General features: G+C 44.3%; 1 pseudogene; it reads right to left on the bottom strand.

Annotated features, from left to right (window-relative positions):
* Window positions 1–19734: 19734 nt before the first annotated feature.
* On the bottom strand, window positions 19735–19971 carry LOC101829157 (annotated as a pseudogene).
* Between the last annotated feature and the right edge of the window lie 3268 nt (window positions 19972–23239).

The following is a 23239-nucleotide window of genomic DNA, read 5'->3' as shown; positions in this document are numbered from 1 at the left end:
CCTGCAGAAGCCAGAAGAGAACGTTAGATTCTCTGGAACTCTAGCATTCCTGGCAGTTGTGAGCCAAGCACATAGGTGCAGGAATCTGAATATGGATCCTCTGTAAGACCAGCAAGTGCTCTTAACCCATGAGCCATCTCTCCGGCCCCCTCACCTGCTTTTAAAATTAAAAATGAAATTCGGCTTCATTCATTAGGAAATGACTTCTGCATTGGTTGTTTGTGTTTTATAGAGCTCAGTTATTTGTTTTGTTTTGTTTTGTTTTGGTCTCTACATATATAGTCCTGGCTTATCTTGGAGCTCACTATGTAGACCAGTCTGACCTCAAACTCACTGAGTTCCTCCTGCCTCTGCCTCCCCAGTACTGGGATGAAAGATATGTGCCATTACCACCCATCAGGACTCAATTCTTTAGCAATGTTGCAAACATTAAGTTCAGCGTTGGAAAAGAAGGTACTTATGGTGGTATGTTCAGTGAATCGAGAACCTGCTGGAAGGTGCATGGGAACTTCAGTCATGACTTGCCAGAGCCAGGAAGAGAGAAGCATGACTTAGAAGAGCTTCCCAAAGGCAGGGATTGGGAGCTGAGGAGAGCACTAGTCCCCAGGTGTGTCGGTGCAGACTCCACTCATCCAGGCACTTTTGAGTGTTTTGAGACCGCTTTGAATAAAGTGTTCACATTTCAACTCTGCAGCTTACTGAGCTTTTGCCTTACACAAGCAGATAAAAAACTGGGAGCATTTTCTATTCTAAGAAGGCTCTGTGTCCTTTTCCAAATGGTACCCTCTCCCCTTTAGGTTCCATGCCTCCCACCACAGATAGTCTTTATCTTAGATTTAGTCTCTTCTGGCCTGAGATGATGGAGAAATCAGTGACCCTGAGGCAGAGAAGTACACAGCCCTGCAGTCCATATTTGCACAGGTAGTATTACACACTCTCCTCTGTCACCATCCTGTTTGATTCTCTCTATGGGCACATTTATGCTCAGTGCTGTAATATTTGCTGTGCCACTGTCAATTTTATGGCTTCATGGATTCAAAACTAACCCAAAGAAGGAAACATTTCTTCTGATACTGTCAGGATGATGTGTCTAGGGTTGTAGGAATGAATTCTTACTCTGTTGATTTAAAGAATAAAAGGGCAGGAAAAACAAGATCTCACCACTTAACCAAGTTTGTTGAGAGCAAAAGCACATACACAAATACATGGCAAAATACAAAAAGACAAGGCTCTCGGGGGGTAGAGAAGGAACCAAAAGATGGCGCCAGAGTCTGCTCAGATGGTCGGGGAGTTTATATTTGGGGAATGGGGTGAGTCCCCTTTCTCCTTTGGCTGCTTTGGGCTCTAGCAGGGGATTGTGTGATTCACATACATGGGAGCTGATTGGTTCCCACCACAGGAGCTTTCCAATGGAAGATCTGAAAGTCTTACTCAACAGTTCCCTCTGGGAGTCAGGGGGAAGCCCACCAAGTCTGTCTTAGAGGGAGAAGAACCAGGAAGTCAGCCATCTTAAATATTTAAGTGAAAAATACGCCGATCTACTTAGAGCCTCTTTTACCGGTTTGTCTTCCTACCAGGGATCTGATTCCTTGTTGCTCTTCTCCATAACAAACTACCATGTTTTGGTGCCATTGCACATAATCCGGAATGTTCAGCAGCAATAACTATTTGCACACTGAAGCTGTAGACCTTACATGATCTAATTGGATCCTTCACTCTAGTCCAGTGGTTCTCAATCTTCCTAATGCCGAGACCCTTTAATACAGTTCATCATGGTGTGGTGACACCAATCACAAAATTATTTTGTTACTACTTCAAAATTGTAATTTTGCTACTGTTAGGAATCATAAATATCTGATATATAGGATATCTAATATGTGACCCCCCCAAAGGGGTCATGACCCACAGGTTGAGTACCTCTGTTCTAGAGCTTCTTGTGTTTGAAGATAAAACTGCCCTGGAGGGCCGGGCATTGATGGCGCATGCCTTTAATTGCAGCACTCGGGAGGCAGAGACAGGTGGATCTCTGTGAGTTCGAGGCCAGCCTGGTCTACAGAACAAGTTCCAGGACAGCCTTCAAAACAATACAGAGAAACCCCTGTCTCGAAAAACAAAAACAAACAAACAAACAAAAAACAAGAGTTGAGCATTCAACAGTCACTTACTCTTAGCACTTTGACCCCTTAAGAGTCTGCAGTAACCACCTCCCACTGAACAAAGCGAATGGCAGCACTAATCTAAGGGCACAAACATAAATATTGGTGGCAGCTTAGCAGACACATCTTGTTCATTTATTAAAACAGTAGTTGTAGTAGTAGCAGTAGTCCCCACCAAAGTCTATGACCTTCCCAGCTATGGGCTTCTTTTTCAAAGATTTGTTTATTTATTATGTATACAATGGTCTGCCTGCATGTAAGCCCCTGCATGCCAGAAGAGGGCACCAGATCTGATTACAGATGGTTGTGAACCACCATGGGGTTGCTGGGAATTGAACTCAGAACCTCTGGAAGAATAGCCAGTGCTCTTAACTGCTGAGCCATCTCTCCAGCCCCCTAGCTATGGACTTTGACCAAGTTTATAGTGTCAGCAGAGATCTCTCCTGTGGAGCAGGCTCCAAATCCAATCAGACAGAAAGTTGTTGGTTACCCTGTCATTCCAGTGTTGCACTATTGACACATCTTGCTTGGTAGGTCGGTGTAGCACACAGTCCACAGCTGAACAGGTCTACTGACCACTCTTCTCCCCTAGCAGGCTGAATATCACCTTCCAGAACTATGAAAGCTAGCCATCATGGAGGAATGGTGCATCTTTTTGTTGTTGTTGTTGTTGTTGTTGTTTTGTTTTGTTTTGTTTTCCAGACAGGGTTTCTCTGTATTGTTTTAGAGGCTGTCCTGGAACTAGCTCTATAGACCAGGCTGGCCTTGAACTCACAGAGATCTGCCTGCCTCTGCCTCCAGAGTGCTGCGATTAAAGGCGTGTGCCACCAACACCCGGCCAGGAATGCTTTTCTATGATGCTGGGAAGCATTCTCAGGGCATGAGCAGGGCATCCCAATGCTGTTCATACCAAGAGTATGGCATTCATCTCTCTCTCTCTCTCTCTCTCTCTCTCTCTCTCTCTCTCTCTCTCTCTCTCTCTCTCTCTCTCTCTCTCTCTCTCGTCCTGGCTGTAGAGCAGGCTAGCCTCAAACTTATAGACATACCTCTGCCTCTTGAGTCCTGGGCTCTATTCCAACTTGAGATCAGGGGGACGCATCAGCCTGCACAGACACTACCCCATGGGGCTGATACATTGTGTCTTAGGGTTTCTAAGCAACTTGGACAGGAGAAGGTTATTTCATCATGCACCTGGAGTCTACCATCCAGGGAAGTCAGAACAGGAACCTAGAGGCACGAGCTGATGCAGAGGCCTTGTAAGAGTGCTGCTTACTGGCTTGTTCCTCATGGCTTGTGTAGCCTGCTTTCTTATAGCACCCAGAATCACCAGCCCAAGGTGAAACCCCCACATTGAGCTGGGTCCTTCCACATAAATGAAGAAAATGCACCATGGGATTTACCCGTGGGCCAATCTAGTGGGGACACTTTCTCAAATGAGGTTGCCTCTTCAAAAATGACTCTAGCTTGTGTCTAGTTGACATTAAGCAAGTGGGTATGCCTTGTCATAGACTAGCCTTCTAGGTTCTAGAGTTTGCATACTGATTTGCAGGTTTGATATGACCCCAGACACTTGCAAGGTCTGCTTTATTAGTGGCGTCTTTGGCTGGGACTCTTCCAAGTCTACTGATGTTGCATCATACCTGTGTCAGACATTATAGGCTAGTTGCTGACCCTAACTCCCAGATGGATGCACTCCATTCCATTGCCTTTGAGCTGCTCTCTGATGCTGCCTCCAGCACTATGGCTCAGTAGTTTCGAGCACTGGCTGCTCTTTCAGAGGACCAAGGTTCAGTTCTTAGCATCCTCCTGGCAGCTCAATACCATCTGTTGCTCCAGTCCCAGGGGATCTGATGCCTGTTGTGGAATATTTGTTCAACTAGGCAAAGATGTATTACATGTGTTTATGGTGCGTTTGTTTAACTATGTAAGGATGTGTTGCGTTTGCATTAATTAAATAAAATTAACCTGGCCTCAGAGAGGTAGGGTTAGCAACTATTTGACTGGAAGTAGCAGGGAGGAGCACAGCATGGGTTTGTTCAGTTGGGACGGTGTGGAAGAGAGTCTTCTGGGACTTCCAGCAAAGAGAGAAAGTTAATCAGTTGCTACTCTAACTGTCTGAGCTCCCAGGTTTTCACCCTAGCCTTTGAATCTCGAGTTTTATTAGAATGATAGAGATTTAATTAAAGCTACCTTTAGTGGCAGTAAAAGAACCATTGTCTGGGGCAACAGAATTGCCCCCAGGCAATGTCCTGAGCAGCTGGGCCACTAGCAGTTTAAAGCTCAGCCACTGTCAGGAAAGTAAAACAGCTTTTTTTGGCACTCCAATGAGTGGCATGATTATACGGGTGGAGTGGTCACACCAGCCCGCTCTGCTGCAGTTGCTGTCTGGGCCTCTCTCACAGCAGCTGGCTGCCACTGGCCAGGACTCAGAAAAGCAGGCTGGCATTTGGAAAGTGTGGGAGGGGCTTGACTTTTCCTCTGATGTGTCAGAAATGTAGAAGTCAGCAGATTTGGTGAGATACCTGGGAAATCCTTTAGGGGAAATCTTTCCCACTTTAAGAATGGAGAACATCACAGTGCAGGGTGCTAGCACCATGTATAGCACGACTATGGATAGTTTGATGGAAAATGTGAATAAGGGGACAAAAGACCTAGCTGAGATTGACATAATGCTGACTGTAATTGCTATCAGTTTGATAATTATTATTTTCTTCTTTAAAAAGGGGTTTGATAGCCGGGCGTTGGTGGCACATGCCTTTAATCACAGCACTCTGGAGGCAGAGGCAGGCGGATCTCTGTGAGTTCGAGGCCAGCCTGGTCTACAGAGTGAGTTCCAGGACAGCCTCCAAAATAATACAGAGAGATCCTGTCTCGAAAAACCAAAAAAAAAAAAGTGGTTTGATAACTGTGCCAAATATGATAATTTGATTGATAAGATACAAGCTTCAGAAAGACATACTACTGATAAGATACGAACCTTAGAAACACCTACTAATGAAAATAAGAAAAATATTCACACACAGAGGAATTTAGAATATAGCCTACTACACCATTATATTATGAAACTGAAGAGGAGCAGCCTAAGGTTATTAGAATACCAACCATAACATATCCAATTACCTTAAAAGAATGATCACCAGATGATAAGAACCCCCAAGGCTATGTAGAAGTTAATTGGAATCCTGTAGAATGTTAGATTTGAGAAGACTTAAGGAAGCACTCATTTCATATGTCACATTCACTCTTTGTGAAGCAGATGTTAAGTTCATGGGCAACCAGGAACAGAATTATTCCACAAACTGGAAAGATTTAGCTACAGCAATATTAAAAGCTGGTCCTCAGTTACAATGGAAAACTTGGTGACAGAGGAAGCTAGGGTCATAGAACAACGAAGTAGGGCCAGAGGTATTGAAATTTTCAAAAACCGGCTTCTTGATGAAGGTCACTTTGCTGATTTGCTAAGACAGTCTATATTGGATGATAACATCTTGGTTCTATTCTGAACAGCAGCTTTGAATGCTTGGGACAGGGTTGGAGAATCAGGAAAGAGACTGAGTCACTTACTAAAATTATACAAGGCCCAAAGAAGTCTTCACTGAGTTTTTTTTACAAAGATTGACTTCATCTGTCAATAGAATATCAGATTCAGAAGTTAGACTAATATTAATTGAATCTTTGGCGTTTGAAGATTCTAATTCAGAATGCAAAAGTGTGATTAGGCCTTTATAGGCAAGATCAGCACCCATAGAAGAATGGATGCAGAATAGAGTAGAGATTGAACCCTACACTTCTAATGATACTTGGATAGGAGCAGCGCTTTCTAAAAATATCAAGAAAAATAAAAATGTTAGGTGTTTTAATTGTGGTGGACGAGGCCATCAGTAGGGACTATAGGCAAGGTGCTCCTAGAAGCAATGTTTATTCTAGAAATAATCTAAACAGAAGGCCCCAGCCTTCTGGAATATGAAGGTGTGGCAAAGGCTTTCATTGGACTAATGAACGAAGTTCAACAAGGGATAGGCAAGGTAACTCTTTGCTATCTGGAAACACCCTAAGGGACCTCCTGCAGGTCCCAATATCAAATTTGGTTCAATCATTCCCCGTCAGCATTAAGGAAATCACTCCACAGAGCAATGAAAAGATTTAATGCCTGTTGTTAAAAACCATACTGCTCTGGATGCCAGAACAGCTGCAGTAGATAAAACAAGATTTTCGGGAGAAACCATAAAGCAAGTATTTTGGCAAACTTCTAGAAATGACCAAAGACCAAAGCTAAAAATATGAATAAACAACATGGAAATTGAGGGTTTGGTAGATACAGGTACACATGTAGAAATAATTTCACCAGAATCTTGGCATCCAGACTGACCTTTTAAGGAGTAAATGTTCTATTTGCATTTTAGGTAAAACAAAGTGCAGGGTGGGTCAAATGCATACTATCAGAAGGAAAATTAAAACCATATGTGTTTAGCATAGCAATGGATTTATGGGGATGAGATTTGTTGCAGCAATGCAAAACTCAGATCAACATTTCCCTAATCTCAGAAACAAACTATAAAATAAGGAATGCTTCTGAGAGAAATACTAGAAGGTATTATCAAGGACGGTCACAGACTGTTCAGATTGTACATAAGCAAAGCACAACAGTTGTTGCTCTTTCAAAGGTACCAATAGCCCTACTTTTGAAATGGTTAATTGACAAACCTGTGGGGGTGGAACAATGGCCTTCAGCATCAGAAAATTTATAGGCAGAAGAGCGGTAACAGGAGCAGTTAAATGCTCAACATATTGAAAAACTGACCCATCACCTTAGCCTTTAAATCTCAAGTTTTATCAGAACAATAGAGATTTAGTTAGACCTACCTTTAGCTACAGCAACAGAGTCATTGTCTGGGAAAACAGAATTGCCCCCAGGCTACAGCCTGAGTGACCAGGCTGTTAGTACTTTAAAGCTCAGCCTCTGTGATGAAGATAAAACAGCAGACACCATCTTCTGGCCGCATCAGGCACTGCATGTACATGGTGCACAGTCATGCATTCTGGCAAGACACACATAAAATAAAAATAAAGTTTCAGCCCGGTGGTGGTGGTGGGTGCACGCCTTTAATCCCAGCACTCGGGAGGCAGAGACAGGTGGATCTCTGTGAATTCGAGGCCAGCCTGGTCTATAAGAGCTAGATCCAGGACAACTTCAAAATCACAGAGAAACCCTGCCTCAAATCCAACCCCCCCACCTAATAATTATACTTACAACATTCAGTCCATCGGTATTTAGCAAATTCAGGGAAAACACTCCATTATCTATCCTATCTTAGTGAATCCAAAGTTTTATACCTAATTTACTTTCTATCAATTACTAAGGAAAACGATAATTCTAATTATTTAGTCTTTAGCTCCATCAAAGACCCAGAGACACCTTGCTACTTGTACAGTCACCCAAAGTTATTCTGCAATGTTGGGGCATGCATCTTCAGCTTACAGGCCTACAGTATCTGGCAGAATTCTCAGTGAAGCAGGAAAATTGAAGGACTGTCCTGCCTTGTATCAGCAAAGTTCATCAGTCACTTTCCTCTGTGTCCTGCAGAATGTCTGGCAGACTTGTCTGGGAATCAGGAATCCTGAAGGGCTATCCTACCTTGTTTTGAAAAGTTTGGCAGTCATTTTCCTGTGGGTCCTGCATGTCCAGTTATGCAACACACAGTCAAGCAGTCAAGGCAAAAACAGTTCCTTGCCCAAATGGTTCATCTTGCCACAATAAAAAGCAAACTCCATATGGAGTTCCTTTGATGACAATCCTCCTTTTATGAAGTAAATTGGTGCTGCCAGGAGCAGATGTGTCTCATTGTCACAGAAAGCCCTAAGTTAACAAAAAAATTTCAATGCTATATTCTATGGTTCTTTGAAGTGTTTGAAGTATAATGTGACTACAAGTTTTATTATTATAGATTAACTACTAACCTCATTTCTTATTATACATTGAATTTTAAAATGATCAGCATAAGTGCAATACCCCAAACAAGAGTAGAAACATATATACAGTATAACAAAAATATCTTTAATATCAATGTACAAAAATTCTTTAAACAAGAATAGAAACATATTTATTTATATATAGTGTGTTGTAACAAAAACTTCCTTAAATTTGCCTAGCATTGGTGGCACACACCTTTAATCACAGCACTCAGGAGGCAGAGGCAGAGGCAGGCAGATCTCTGTGAGTTCAAAGCCAGCCTGTTCTACAGAGCGAGTTCCAGGACAGCCTCCAAAACAATACAGAGAAAACCTGTCTTGAAAAACAAACAAACAAAAAAGATTCAAGAGGTCTCCCTTGATCAAACCTGATCCATTGAACCTGGAATAAATCCACAGCCTCTTGTTTCCCACAGAAACAAATGCAAACTCTCGTACCCAAAGAATTTGTGACCATTTTTCAAACACATTTTTAACCTATTTTTAAAAGTTAAGATAGCCCCAGAGTATCTAGGTTGGTTCAGTTTTGCAGTTCTGTTCACAATCTCATGTCTTTTAGTAGCTGCCTTTTGCTCATTAGCATTAAAAAAATTCAAAAGCAACACAATAACCAGGATCCAGACTCCCTGTGTATTTCCCATTTCTACATGGCTTAGTTTTTATAACTTTAGTTCTCTCTTTAAAGACTTTATTATTTTTAAACTATTCATTTCTTTTCATTACTGTCTATACTCATATTCTTTCTTATGCCTACCGCACATTGTAAAACACACTGGAACCTATTTAGAGGTGTTCTCCGTCTGGACCTCTTTTACCGCATATCTCTAGTCTATTTTGACAGTGTGAGCAAACTTTAAACTGCTAAGCTACAGCTGGGTCCTCCACACTGCTCTGTTAGCTGGCTCTGCCCACTTCTCAGACAGTGAGAGCCAAGCCTACATCTCATGACCCAGCAGGGAGCGTGTGACTAGGAACTGCATTCAACCTTCCTAGCTGTAGGAAGCTGGGACCTGTGCTCACAAGAGGTTTTTACTTACCTTGACTTTCTATTTAGTACTGTCCTGCTGGGTGAACAGCAGCACCTCCTAAAGGAGCTGTGTGATCCTTCTTCTTTTTTTTTTTTTTCTTTTTCAGTTTTCTCAGGCACCACATGGAAATTCCAGCCTCATGTTGTTATGCCAAAATGTAGTAATAGTTGTTTGTTTGTTTTCTCTTTGGTGGCCCACCATCCAGCTCCCAAATAAACACACAGAGACTTACTCTTACTTATGAATGCCTGGCCTTAGTTTGGCTTGTTTCTAGTCAGCTTTTCTTAAATTATCCCATCTATCTTTTGCCTCTGGGTTTTTACCTTTCTCTATTTCTGTGTATCTTTTCTTTCCTTCCTATTCCATGTCTGGCTGTGTATCTGGATGGCTGGCCCCTTCTTTTCTTGCTTCCTGAGCTCTTTCTCTCCTTCTATTTATTCTCTCTGCCTGCCAGCTCCACCATTCTTTCTCTGCCCAGCTACTGGTCATTAAGCATTTTATTAGACAGTCAGGTGTTTTAGACAGGGAAAGTAACAGAGCTTCACAGAGTTAAACAAAAGCAACATAAAAGAATGTAACACACATTTGCATCAGTAAAACAAATGTTCCACAGCATAAATAAATGTAACACATCTTAAAATAATGTTCCACAACACCTTTATCCAGTGAGTCATTTTTTTTCCAGCTTCATACTGACTTCTTAAGTTCTAAACTGAAGTTTCTCTGTGGTTATACTGAACCACACATCTTTATCAGAGGTAATGAACACCTGCTGATTCTGTTTTAAAATTTAATTCTTGAATAATGCATACATTTCACATCAAATGGTAAAACTACAGAGTTGAGTGGTTTGTTGGCAAGAAAATAACATGACTAGATTTTCTCCTGAAATTATTTAGTAATACAACCTATAATTATTTTCTATGATTAGCCTGAGTCTGAAGCAATGGTCCCCTAGAAATTGGAGTTTCCCCAGGAATCTCAAGCTGGAGGAAGAAAATGGCTGAAACACACTATTGGGGAAAGGACTTGTCCCCAGAAAGGTGTTTCAGAGTCCTAAGACTTGATCTAACCACCTTTCAGGATGAGTTAATGACGGGTCAGTGATGGGCAGGACCACACTGCACCAGGCCTGCTTAGTTATGTGTAGCTTCTGTCCTCTATTTAAACCTACACTCTATGCTAGGACACTAAAGATGGACTTAGGGGTCACTGAACCTCTTTAGCTATTCCTCTTCCCAATGTGGCTATATTCAATAAATCTGTTTTCTCTCCTTTTGACATGTGTCTGTCTCTTTAGAAGATGGTGGCTGTGTCTAGGTTAACTGGGTTATAGAGTCCAGGCTTTGATCCCAAAACTGCCAATGAAACTCCCACCAGAAACATCAAGTCCTCTCTAGAGCCAGGGCATTGATGGCAGTTGCTAGAAGTAATCAAAGAATGGCACTTTGGGGCCTCAAGGGAAGCCACAGCTTATAAGACCTGTATTAGTTGCAAAAGGAGAAATAAAATGCAAAGTGTATGCTACTAGATGTGTGCTAGAATGTGGCAAAGCAGTAGAGCATTCGCATAGCACAGACAAGATCCTGTGTTCAATCCTCAGCACCACTTTCAAAAGTGGAGGCTGGCCGGGTGGTGGTGGCGCACGCCTTTAATCCCAGCACTGGGGAGGCAGAGGCAGGCGGATCTCTGTAAGTTCCAGACCAGCCTGGACTACCAATCGAGTTCCAGGACAGCCTCCAAAACCACAGAGAAACACTGTCTCAAAAAAACCAAAACAACAACAAAAGAGCAAAGACAAAATTAGAAATGATGACCTTAGACATTTTAAAGATGGTAGAACAAGCCAGACAGGAATGGCACATGCCTTTAAGGTGGATCTCAGAGTCTGAGGCCAGCCTTGTCTACAGAGTGAGTTCCAGGACAGCCAGAACAACAGAGATACCCCGTCTCAAAAAAAATGGTCAAACCAAGTGGAAAATGACTGTTTGACTGTTTAAAAATTGACAGACAGTCCCACTCTGACCTTATTAGCAACAGTAAGGTGTCATGAATATGGAAAGTCGGAATAGCAAATGGAGCCTGCCACAAGCATGAAAGGGTGGGAATGAATCCCAGCTCTCTGCTTCCATCCAAGCCTGAAGAAGGCTCCTGAGACCCACACCCTGCATGGCTGCTAGACAGAGTGACTGAAGTGGGCAGTGGGCTCTGCAGGCCACAACTCACCACCAGGCTTTTCTGGCAGGTGGACAGTGTGGCATTGATCTGCGGCTTGCCAGAGGGGTGGCATCCTCTGCTTCCTAGCACCGTGCATGCGATCACTTGAGTCTGGGAGGATGAACTCCAGCCTGGATCAGTGGGCTAAGGAGGCGTTAGGGTTAGGGGCCCAAAGGCAGCCACAGTATTGTGAGGTCTACTAGAGAGCACACACAGACACTCGTAAAGCTGAAAAGAAAGTATGTATTGCAATACTTGCCCAAATCATGCATCCCTGAGCCTCACCATTTCTTGCCCTTTGTGCATAAAAAAACCACATCCTGGTTGACACAGTTAGAACAGTTGGTGAGAAGCAAAACTATAGAAACCAAAAAGCAAAGTTAGTACACTTAGGGACTTTCCCAGATCCCGAAACTATGGACTAGGTCTTTGTTCCCATTTTGGCTGGTACTGGGACTTGCGTACTATGGTGTCTGTTGTGCTAAGATATCAGGGCCTGATACAACAAGAGAGTCTTGGAGTTGGCCCCTGGAGGCTGTAGTCTGCATGCCAGTTCTCTTTCACCTGGTGGAACTAGTTCACATGGGCTTTCATCGAGTCAAGTCCAGGGATCAACGGTTCCACAGGACCACCTGGTGCTATGGTGGCGAAGCATTTTAGAACAGTTGTGGGACCACAGTTGATTCCTGGATGGTGTATGCTAGCTGGTTGGACACTTGCTGAGATATAGACTAGCAACAGAAGGCAAAGTTGAGGAACTTAGGGGCATTGTTACTTGCTACCTCCAGGTCTATCTCTTTGCCTAAGAGGCCTGGAAGACAAAGAGAACACACACCCAACAGGAGGGGGAGGAAGGGGCCCATTTGACCTGTGACAGATGAATCCAAGTCACTGTAGTGGGATACAGAACTAAATTTCTAGAGTAAACTGCTCTCTGAACCCGCCATAAATTCCTATATAATGTGTCCCAGACCTAAAGGTTATGAGAACAGCCTGATCACTTAACTGCTATCTCTCTGCTTCTGTAAATGCTTTCTTGCTGCAGATATCCGGTGCTGCCTTTCTGAATTTGCCACAATTGCAGTTTTTGCCTTTAAAAACTCAAATGAATTGAAAGTGGTGGGCTGCTTCCCATTACTGTGCCTGGGACAGCCCCTCTGGTGGTAAATAAAGACTCCATATGACTTAATCAGTCATCTTGGGAGTGTTTCTCTTCAGGAACCCCATGACAGTCTTGACTCTTTAAATTAGGTTGCACGAATCCTTTAAAATTGACAAAAGACACCCATAGTTAAACATTGAACTGAACCCAAGGAACCCAGTGACAGAGAGAGAGGAGCGATGAGCAAATTGGCAAAGAATGGGCTGGCAAAACCAGCAGAAACAGCTGATCTGAACAAGGGGAGAGCTCTTGGACCCCAGACAGACAGTGGGAGGCCAGCATGGGACTGATCTAGACCCCCTGAGTGTGAGAGTCAGTGAGGAGGCCTGGGCAACCTATGGGGCCCTGGGCAGTAGATCAGTGTTTATCCCTGGCATACAAACGGACTTCGTGTGTCCATAACACAAAGAGGGATGCTCTCTCAGCCTGGACTCTTAGGGGAGTGCCTGGACCTTGCCCTGAGTGAAATGACAGACTCTAGATATCCCCTATGTGGAAGGAAGTGGGGATAGGGTGGGAGGCTGGGGGGATGGTGAGGGGGTTCAGGAGGAGGGGAGGGAGAGGGAACTGGGATTGACATGTGAAGCAAGATATTTAAAATTAAAATAATAAAATAAAAAATAAAATAAAATTGACAAAAGAGACAGGAGCTTTAGCTATATTAGCATGGCCACTGTCTATAGTCTGAAATGAAATCTTCATTGCAGAAAAGGCAGTGTCTATAAATAGCTGGAGCAAATTCATTCAAGCCTTTAATCCATAGCAAAACAAAGTCTGAAAAGCTAACTTAAGAGGAGCATGAATATTCATTTGTAACAGGACAGAAATTCCTTGGTAGGAAAGAGAAAAAAGGTAAAAATAGCTTAAGGACCCCCAAAAGATGACTCTGGGATAAAAGTGAACACTTCTCCCTCTGTGCAGAGGGCTGGATATATATAGATGATAGAGATAGAGACAGAGACAGAGACAGAGATAGAGATAGAGATATATTGAACAGAGAAGTTTTCAGTACAGTGAGATGCATTTTAAGTCTATATTTAGAAATAACCAAAGGCAATTCAAAATTTGAATCTGTGACTATGGTAATAATAGCTATTACTAGGGCTAGATTATACTTTATCAGAATTCTATTGAACTTTGAAGTCTTACAATCATATGTGTCTTTAAGCCTCATTTTCACATACCTTAAATCACTTTCTCAGACCTTTACAACTTATATAAACTGTAAACTTTTTTTGGAAACATTTAATCGTACACTTGAATTCTGAGGCATCTGGTTCCTGAGAACAGTCATTAAAAGCAAGTCTTTTTAAGTAGGAGACTAGTAAAAAGTAAATTTCTAGTCAGTAACAATAGCATGGTAGCTTGAGTTTGATTTTACATTGAAATTTGGCTATGAGTCCGTCTCTCTCAGTGGGAGCCTAGTAGTTCTAGAGAATGCAAGGCCATATTTTCACAGATGGAGAGAATTCAGGCTGGCAGGTAATTGTACCTCAGCCTCAAAGGCTTTTATTTAAGAGAATTGGGTAATGTAAACTTTTTAGAAGGTTTTTAAATTTGTATCACCAGTAAGTAACATTTTCATCTCTTGTGCCATACGTTAAAGCCAAAATGTGTGAAGGTGAACTCTCGTACCTGAAGTTGCTGTAAAGCCAAACATTTTAATGTGAAAGCCAGCTATCTATGAAAGGACTGACCTGGCAGCTGGAGCCTAGTGGAAGGATCTGGCTGAGTTTGGCTTGCTGCTGCTAAACTGTCTGGGAAAGCTAGGGCCCACCGTCAATGCCATCACAGGGAACTGAGAAGGATAAATTTGAGCAGTAAGTATAAACCAAGTGGCCTTTGTTTGAATTAAAAACGACAGAGACTGTAACAGCCTTAGCACAGCTGGCCATGTTAGAGGCAACAAACTGACCTTAGAACCCTATTGTAATAACTTTGGTTTTTGGCTTCTGTAACTGAAGTGTGTCAACCAGGATGCGATTCTCATTCATAGGAGGAAAGGAATGGTGAGGCTCAGGGCTGCATGGTTTGGGCAAGTTCCCCATGCATCCCCATCCACTGGCCCGACTTTCTATTCGGCTTTAAGAGTGTCCATGTATGTTCTCTGGTGGACTCAACTTGTAATGTTCCAGAAGCACCCACGAACTTCCCAGAGACTGGATGCTGGGACAGGGTGAGGAGGTGGGGACTCAGATCCCCTCTGGGCTGATAGCAGAGGGGTCACACAGTTCCTAAGGAGTGCATACCCTGAGACATTCCAGATCCCCAGGAACTTCTCCTACTGCTGCTCCTGTCAACTCAGAGGCTTCTGATGCCTCCACTCTAAATGGGAAACTGCGGAAAGTTGCCTGGATCTGCCCCCTCCAAGGTTGAGTCTGTTTATGGCACCTTCTGCATAGGACACTTACAAAAGGGTAGATAAGGCCCTATGTCTGGGATCCATGTGAGACATCACAGGATCCTGTTCTTTAGTTTGTGTGGTGGCCACTCCTGGTTGCCTTTACTTTGTGTCTTTGTGTGTTTCTGTCAGTTCTGTTGATTGGAGAGACAGATCTAAAATGTCAGGGGGAGTGAGCAGACCTTGGTCCACATCTGCTGGGGGTACACAGTGTGGGTTGACTGGGAGTAGCCATGGCCCCAGGAGGGTTTCGTGAGCAAGGATGAATATGGTGTCTGTTTCTTGCTTAGAGAACTCTGGACCTTTTGTGAATTGATGGGTCCTCTTTTGGAGTCATGTGGCCAGTGGAACATAGTATTGGAGACCCTGGCCACCATAACCAGTTTTCCTATATTTACCAGTGACTTTCTCTGTCCTTTTATTGGGGACCCAAATCCTCCTGGTTCAGCCAGGCTGCCCAGAGTAATGCAAACCTCTGTCTGTTCTCAGTTCTGTCAGAGGAGACTGGCTTCCCCTCCATAAGGACCAGGAGAAAATTGACTTTCCTCTCCATATGGACCCTGTCTACGTGGGGAGGGGGCGGTGCAGAGACAGTCTCTTCCACCTCTGACCCCCTCTCTCCTCCACACACATGTAGTGGCTCTGGTTATGGGAGCTCTGGAAGGAATTCTCGTGGGGCAGAGGTAGCCCCCATCCTCCTCTTAAAGGAGGAACCTCCAGCAAGAACTTGACCCCCTCCCCCTTTCATGGTTTATATCTTCTTTTCAATGGTCTGATAATTGGAAAACTCAGAACCCAAACTTTCCCCCAACACCCCCTGCCTCAGGCTTTCACTAGTCTCTTTGAGACTGTCTTCTACACCCACCAGTCAACCAGCCACCAGGTCAACAGCTCCTGGGTCACTCTCTTCATGGCCAAGGAGTGGGACAGAATCTGTCTTGGGAATAGGAAAGCCACCAGGGTCTACGTGGGGGATTGCAGCTGGACAGTGCAGCTCAGATAAAGTGGATTCCCCACTGCCTGACCTGACTGAGACCCCAACACTAACCAATGTAAGGAGGTTCTAGACAATTTTTGCCAAGCCTTTTTAAGAAGATTGAAGGCAGCTTCTAGAAAACCTACCAATCTGCTAAGGTCAGCAAGGCAATACAAGAGCCCCTTCTAAATTGCCCACTGGATTCCTGGAGCGCCTTTGCAAGGCTTACTGGGTGTTTACCCTTCTAGATCCAGATGCACGAGAAAACCAGTGAGCAATCTATATTGCTTTTGTTATGCAGTCAGCCCTAGATATTAGAAACTTCAGAGCCAAGCAGTGGTGGTGCACACTTTTAATTCCAACACTCAGGAGACAGAGGCAGGTGAATTTCTGAGTTGGAGACTAGCCTGGTCTACAGAGAGTTCTAGGTCAGGGCTACATAGTGAAGCCCTGTCTCAAAAACAAACAAAGCAACAAAACAAAAACATAAACCAAGAAACTTCAGAAGTTACAAGCACTTGAGAGTATGAACAGGTCCCAATTGTTGGAGATTGCTCAGAATATTTACATTAACGGTGACTCTGTAAAAGAAAAGAAGAACAAAAGCCTGACCTGAGCAGTGGTGACAATTTTCAGGGAGACTAATAAAGGGATCCCAGAGGGGGACATCAGGAGCCTGGGAGGGGAAGAGGCTAGAGAAGGACCAGTGTTCTTGTTGTAAACAAAAAGGAAACTGGAAAAATGAGTGTCCAAGTCAAAAGAGGAAAGAAGAATGCCCTGTCCTTCATTTGGGTGAGATACAAGAGGGCTGGGGTCATTCCACCGAGCCCCTAGGAGCCCAGGGTAACATTAAAGATAGGTGGAAAATCTGTTAAATTCCTCGTTGATAACACATTTCCCCATCCTCTAATTGGTATAGCCCAGACACTGGGACCCCTGGAAGAGGTCAGTGGCCCACCTATCCAAAGGACCTGATCCTATTTCTGCAAGTTGACCGGCTTGTTTGTGGGTAGTGGCCACTACAGCCATGATAGTAAAAGAAGCTGAGAAGCTGACCTTGGGCTAGGAACTAACTGTCCCTAATCATCCTGCACTCTCTGTAGAAGGCCTCCTGAGGGGGACCCCAGAGAGGTGGATGTCCAATGCCCAAATAAATCAATATCAAGCACTTCCCCTGGACCACCCTCTCTCCAATTCTATAAAACTTCAGCCATAAACCCAGACAGCCTGCTGCCAGATGATAGCCCAGCAGAGTCTCTCCATGATTACCTGGAAGTGACTGATGTGGTCCAGCACATCAGACCAAAGCTAACAGGTGCTCTGCTACAGGAAGTGGAAGAGATACTGTTCACTGATGGGAGAAGTTTTGTTCAAGATGGAATCAGGTATTTACACAATGGAGTACTACCTAATGGTAAGAAACAATGACATCCTAAAATTTGCAGGCAAATGAACAGAACTAGAAAAAAACATCCTGAGTGAGGTGACCCATAACCAGAAAGACAAATACAATGTGTACTCACTCATAAGTGGATACCAGACATAAAGCAAAAGATATCCAGCCTACAATCCACAACCCCCGGAGAAGGTAGAACCCTCTTCCAGTTACAGATGGAAGCAGATGCAGAAATCCACAATTAACTAACCATTGGGCAAAGCTCCTGGAGTACAATCGTAGTGGGGGAGGAACGATAATATGAACAAAGGAGTCAAGACTATGATGGGGAAACCCACAGAATCAGCTGACCCGAGCTAGTGTGAGAACACTGACTCTGGTCTGACAAATGGGTAACCTGCATAATACTGAACTAGACTCCTTTAATATAGGTGACAATGGTGTGGCTGGGACAATATATGAGGCCACTGGCTGTGAGTTTAAGATCTAATCTAATGCACAAGCTGACTTAGTTAAGCCCATTCTATATGGAGAGACATCTTGTTCAGCCTAGACACAGGGGTGTGGGGGTGGAGAGGCACCTTGGTCCTGTCTCAATGAGATGATGGGACAGACTTAGTAGACTTCCCAGGGGAGCCCGTACCCTTTCTGAAGAGCAGATGAGAGGTGGGGTGGGGGAGCAGGAAGAGAGGAGGGAGGGGAACTGGGATTGAAATGTAAAAAATAAATTAATAAGGAAACAAGGAAAAAACAAAACAAAAGATGGAATCAGGTATGTTGGGGCTGCCATTGTCAGCTTGGACAGGACAGTGTGGGCCTTTAGTACAAAGACCTGAGCTCCTAGCATTAACCCAGGTGCTTCTCTGGGGGAAGGGCAAAGACATTATCATGTACACATACATTAGTATGCATTTGCCATGTCCCATGTCTGTGGGCCTTCTCTAGAGAGAGAGAGAAGTTTTCATCTCAGCTGAAAAGAAAGACAAAAACAAGGAATCCTGGCCTACTGGAGGCAATATGGCTACCAAAAGAGGCAGCCATTGTCCACTGCAAAGGGCATAAAAATAGAAGATTTCCCAGAGGTCAAGGAAACAGGGCAACAGACTTGGCCACTGTCTTAGAGTTACTATAGCTGTGATGAAACACCATGGCCAAAAGCAACTTGGCTTATATTTCTACATTATAGTCTGTCATTGAAAGAAGCCAGAACAGGAACTCAAAGAGAGCGGAAACCTGGAGGCAGGAACTGATGCAGAGGTCATGGAAGGGTACTGATTATTGGCTTGTTCCTCATGTCTTGCTCAGTCTGCTTTCTTATAGAACCCAGGACTATCAGCCCAGGGATGATGGGCTGGGCCCTCCTCCATCAATAGCTAATTAAGAAAACGCCCTACACCTGATCACAGAAGTTGGGGCAATGGGGGCTGGCTCCTATTACAGGGGAACCCCAAAACTTGGGTGTTGAGCTGAAGGAGCTGATTTAGAGGTTAGACCTCACAGGGAACATTTGACAGGGATTGGGGACAGGAGTGCACACCCACAGGTTCAGCATTGGCCTCTCTGTTCTGCAAGGGCCCCCCTTTGCTCTTCTGGAGAAAGGGGCTGGGCTGTGTGGGGGAATTACTCATTGCCATGTACCCTTGCTCTCCCCCCCCCATGTCTGCCTCTCCCACATACCCTTTCTCTGATCTGGAATGTCCCAGCTGGGGAGCAGAGTGAAGTGGGACCTGGATTTTTTTTTTAATATAAGGAGATATTTATACACAGTGTTAAGGATGTAATGTTATCTCAGCTAGGCAAGCAGCGGGGTGGGACTTCCTAATCTCGTCCCCATTTTAAGTGAGCCACAGACCACCCTGCCACCTTCCTTTCCCCAAGAGTGGTGGTTTATGTTCTGAAGGAGAATAAAGCTATTTTTACCAAAAAAAAAAAAAAAAGCCCTACAGGCTTGCGTATAGCCTGATCTTACTGAGGTGTTTTCTTAATTGTGGTTCTCTCCTCTCAGATGACTCTGACTTGTGTCAAGTTGGCATAAAGACATCCAGTACAGCCACCCAGAAGGCAGACTGATAACCAGTAGGGCCTCTCCAGATCTTGGTTACCCTGCTCTAACTCCAACTGCAACGATACCCAAACCACACTCGGGAAGAAACCAAGCGGCTAAACAGGAGATAGATGTATGGCGGTTCTTTCTAGACAAGAGACCCATGTTCCCTGCTGCCAGACAATCTTGTCAAATACATTGTGTCCACATGTACCACTTGTGTGGAAGTGAACCACAAAGGAGGAAGAAAGGCCCCAGAAGGAATTCATGCCCCAGGGAGCACCCCCAGGGGACACTGGGAAGTGGACTTTACAGAAGTAAAACCCACAGTTCTTTTTTTTTTTTTTTTTTTGGCCCGGCAGCAACGTTTATTGGGGGTGGGAATTAGTCCTTTTTGGCCACCATCTCCCGCATGAGAGCCAGCACGATGCTCAGCTCCTCCCGCTTCCCCTTGGCGCGGATGTGAGTGCCCACCCACCCTTTTCCTGATGAACTTGAGCGCATGCTTGTCCTTGGACACCTTGAGCAGCTCCGTAGCCAGCTGTGCCTCTGCTTGCTGACGTTCTTGGTCACCTTGTGGCCCTTGTTGAGGCCCACGGCCGTGGGATAGTGCAGGGCCATGGCTGTTGCTCTCCGATGGCGGCCGCGACAGCAAAACCCACAGTTCTTGGCTATAAGTATTTGTTAGTTTTCATAAATACCTTCTCTGGATAGGTGGAAGCCTATCGAACCTGTCTTAGTCACTGTTCTATTGCTATGAATAAACACCACGGCCAAGACAACTCTTATAAAGGAGAGCATTTAATTGGGGCCTTGCTTACAGTTTCACAGAGTCCATTTTCACCAATGCAGGGAGCATGACAGCACAGAACACATAGCACTGGAGTGGAAGCCCAGAAAGCCACCTCCGGATCTGTAGGCGGAGAGAGAAACTGGGCTTAGTATTGACTGTTGAAAATCAAAGCCCACTCCCAGTGACACTCTTCCTCCAACAAGGCCCCACCTCCTAATAGTTCTCAAATAGTGCCACTCCCTGATGAGGCTCAAACATATGAGCCTATGGGGCATTCTAATTCAAAACACCGTACCACAAGAATGGAGACAGCCTCAGTGGTCACCAAGAAACTGCTCTAGGAGTTAACACCTAGATTTGGATTGCCTGTCTCCCTGGGGTTCAACAATGACCTGGCCTTCACAGCCAATGTTTCCCAAAATCTGGCAAAGTTCCTAAATGCTGATTGGAAATTACATTAGGCACAATGTAACTGTGCCTATAGGCCACAGAGCTCAGAACAGCTAGAAAGGATGAGGAGGACCTTAAAGGGAACTTTAACTGACTATGTCCTTGAAACTGGCAAGAATTGAATCGACCTCCTTTTTTTGTCCTCCTAAGAGCTAGGTGAACCCCATAACAAGAAGGTTTTGCCCCATTTGAAGCCTCCTCCCCTACTCACAAAGCTCAGAGATGTTCATAAAGCAGAAATTACTAACCACCCCCTCCTTAGTTCCTTACAGGCCCTTCAACAAACCCACAGGACTATTCATCGGATGGCTTGAGAGGATGTGCTCTTGCTTGTATCTGAGCTTACCCACAAGTTCCAGCCTGGCAACATTGTACAGTGTGGTGGTTTGAAGGAAAATGGATAGCTCATAGGGAGTAGCACTATTAGGAGGTATTGCCTTGTTGGAATAGGTGTAGCTTTGTTGGAAGAGGTGTGTCACTAGGGGGCTGGCTTTGAGGTTTCAGATGCTCAAGCCACACCCAGTGTGGCATTCTCTTCCTGCTTCCTGCGGATCCAGATATAGAGCTCTCAGCTACCTCTCCAGCACCATATCTTCCTGCATGCCACCATGCTTCCTGCCATGAAAATAACTGACTAAACTTCTGAAACTTCAAGTCAGCCCCAATTAAATGTTTTTTAATAAGAGTTGCCGTGGTTATGATATCTCTTCACAGTAATAAAACCCTAAGGCATATGGGTAAAGACAATCCCAGCCCAGAACCTGAAACCAATGTGGAAAGGTCTACACACTGAGACCCTCACTACCTCCACAGCAGTGAAAATTGCCAGTGTCACCCCATGGAGTTACACCCAGCTGAAGGAAGCTATAAAAGATGACAGATCGCTGGGCAGTGGTGGTGCACACTTTTAACCCCAGCACTCGGGAGACAGAGGCAGGCGGATCTCTGTGAGTTCGAGGCCGGGCTGGACCGATAGCCTCCAAAACAATACAGAGAAACCCTGTCTCGTAAAAACCGAAAAAAAAAGATGACAGATCATCACCAGGTCCTTGTACCCCTGAAGATAAGAGTGATATGTGCCCTTTGATTATGATTGTCCTATTCTGGTCTTCTTTGTCTATCCTTGGGAAAGACCCACTGTGGTATGGAAATTAAGAAAGACTGTTGGCTATGCCAGATCTCAAACACCAATGTTGCATTAAGGTAGAAGTTAAACAATAAGCTCCACTTTCAACCCTGACAACTGTAAATGGGACCAGCCCAAGATCACCCTGGGGGACCTCCAAGAAAAGGGTGCCTGCTAGATATCATCAAAATACCACCTAGTTACTTCCCTTATGCAGATTCCTGTGGCCATATACAACAGGGTTACTCTGGGAATGGCAGTCAAGTATATTTACAGACCTCAGAGACTATCTGGATTGCTTGCACTAATGGCTTAACCAAGTGTGCATCTTCTGAATTGTTTGCACTGGAGGAGACACCACTCCTTTTCGTCCTCAGTATATCATAGCACAGTTGTTTATCAATAATGGAGAACAGGGCAGGGCCCACTTAAATATAGATTCTGGGCTCCCTCATACACTGAGAACTGTTGCCATTCTCATTCCCAGTTGACTGGGAAGGTATGGCAGGCTCCATGGCAGTTGGAACCTCAGCCCTTATTGTGGGGGATAAAAACTGGACCCCCTCTTCATAAAACAAGGAGATCTCTGTATGGCACTAGGAGAAACCTGTTGTTTCTAAGCCAATAAGTCCAAGGTAATTAAAGAAAGATAAGCCATGTGTCTTAGATAGGGTTTCTATTGATCTGAAGAGACACCATGACCACAGCAACTTTTTTTTGGTTTTTTGAGACAGGGTTTCTCTGTATTGTTTTGGAGGCTGTCCTGGAACTCGCTCCATAGACCTCGAACCTCCATAGACCTAGTGTCTGGTGACCACAGCAACTCTTTTAAAGGAAAACATTTGAGCTGGACAGTGATGGCGCACGCCTTTAATCCCAGCACTGGGGAGGCAGAGACAGGAAGATCTCTGTGAGTTTGAGGCCAGCCTGGTCTACAAAGCCACACAGAGAAACCCTGTCTTGAAGAAACACACACCATGGTGGTGTGCAGATAGACAGAGTGCTGGCGCTGAGAGCCCTATATCTTGATCACAGGCAACAGAAAATGAACTTCACTACTGGGCATGACTTCAGCATATGAGACTTCAAAGCCCACCTCCACAGTGACACACTTCTTCCAACAAGGCATACCTACTCTAACAAAGTCGCACCTCCCAATAGTGCCATTCATTCCCTATGAGCTTATGGGGGCCAATTACATTCAAACTACCACATTCTACTCCCTGGCCCCCATAAGCTTGTAACAATATCATAGTGCAAAATGCATTTAGTTGAACTTCAAAAGTCTCCATAGCCCATCACATTCTCAATGTTTAAAAGTCCAAAGTTCAAAGTCTCATCTGAGATTCTTGCCGTTTCTCAACTGTAATTCCCTATAAATACAAATAAAAAAGATATCACATACTTCCAACATATAATGGCACAGGATATATATTACAGTTCCAAAATGTCTGGAAGGTAGGATAGTGAAGAAATACTGGACCAAAGCAAGACTGAAAACCAGCTGGGCAAACTCCAAA

Source organism: Mesocricetus auratus, unplaced genomic scaffold (genome assembly GCF_017639785.1).
Source record: "Mesocricetus auratus isolate SY011 unplaced genomic scaffold, BCM_Maur_2.0 Super-Scaffold_100006, whole genome shotgun sequence".
Taxonomy (NCBI): Eukaryota; Metazoa; Chordata; class Mammalia; order Rodentia; family Cricetidae; genus Mesocricetus; species Mesocricetus auratus.
Note: the sequence above shows the minus strand (reverse complement) of the source record. Positions and strands in the feature narration are given on the sequence as shown.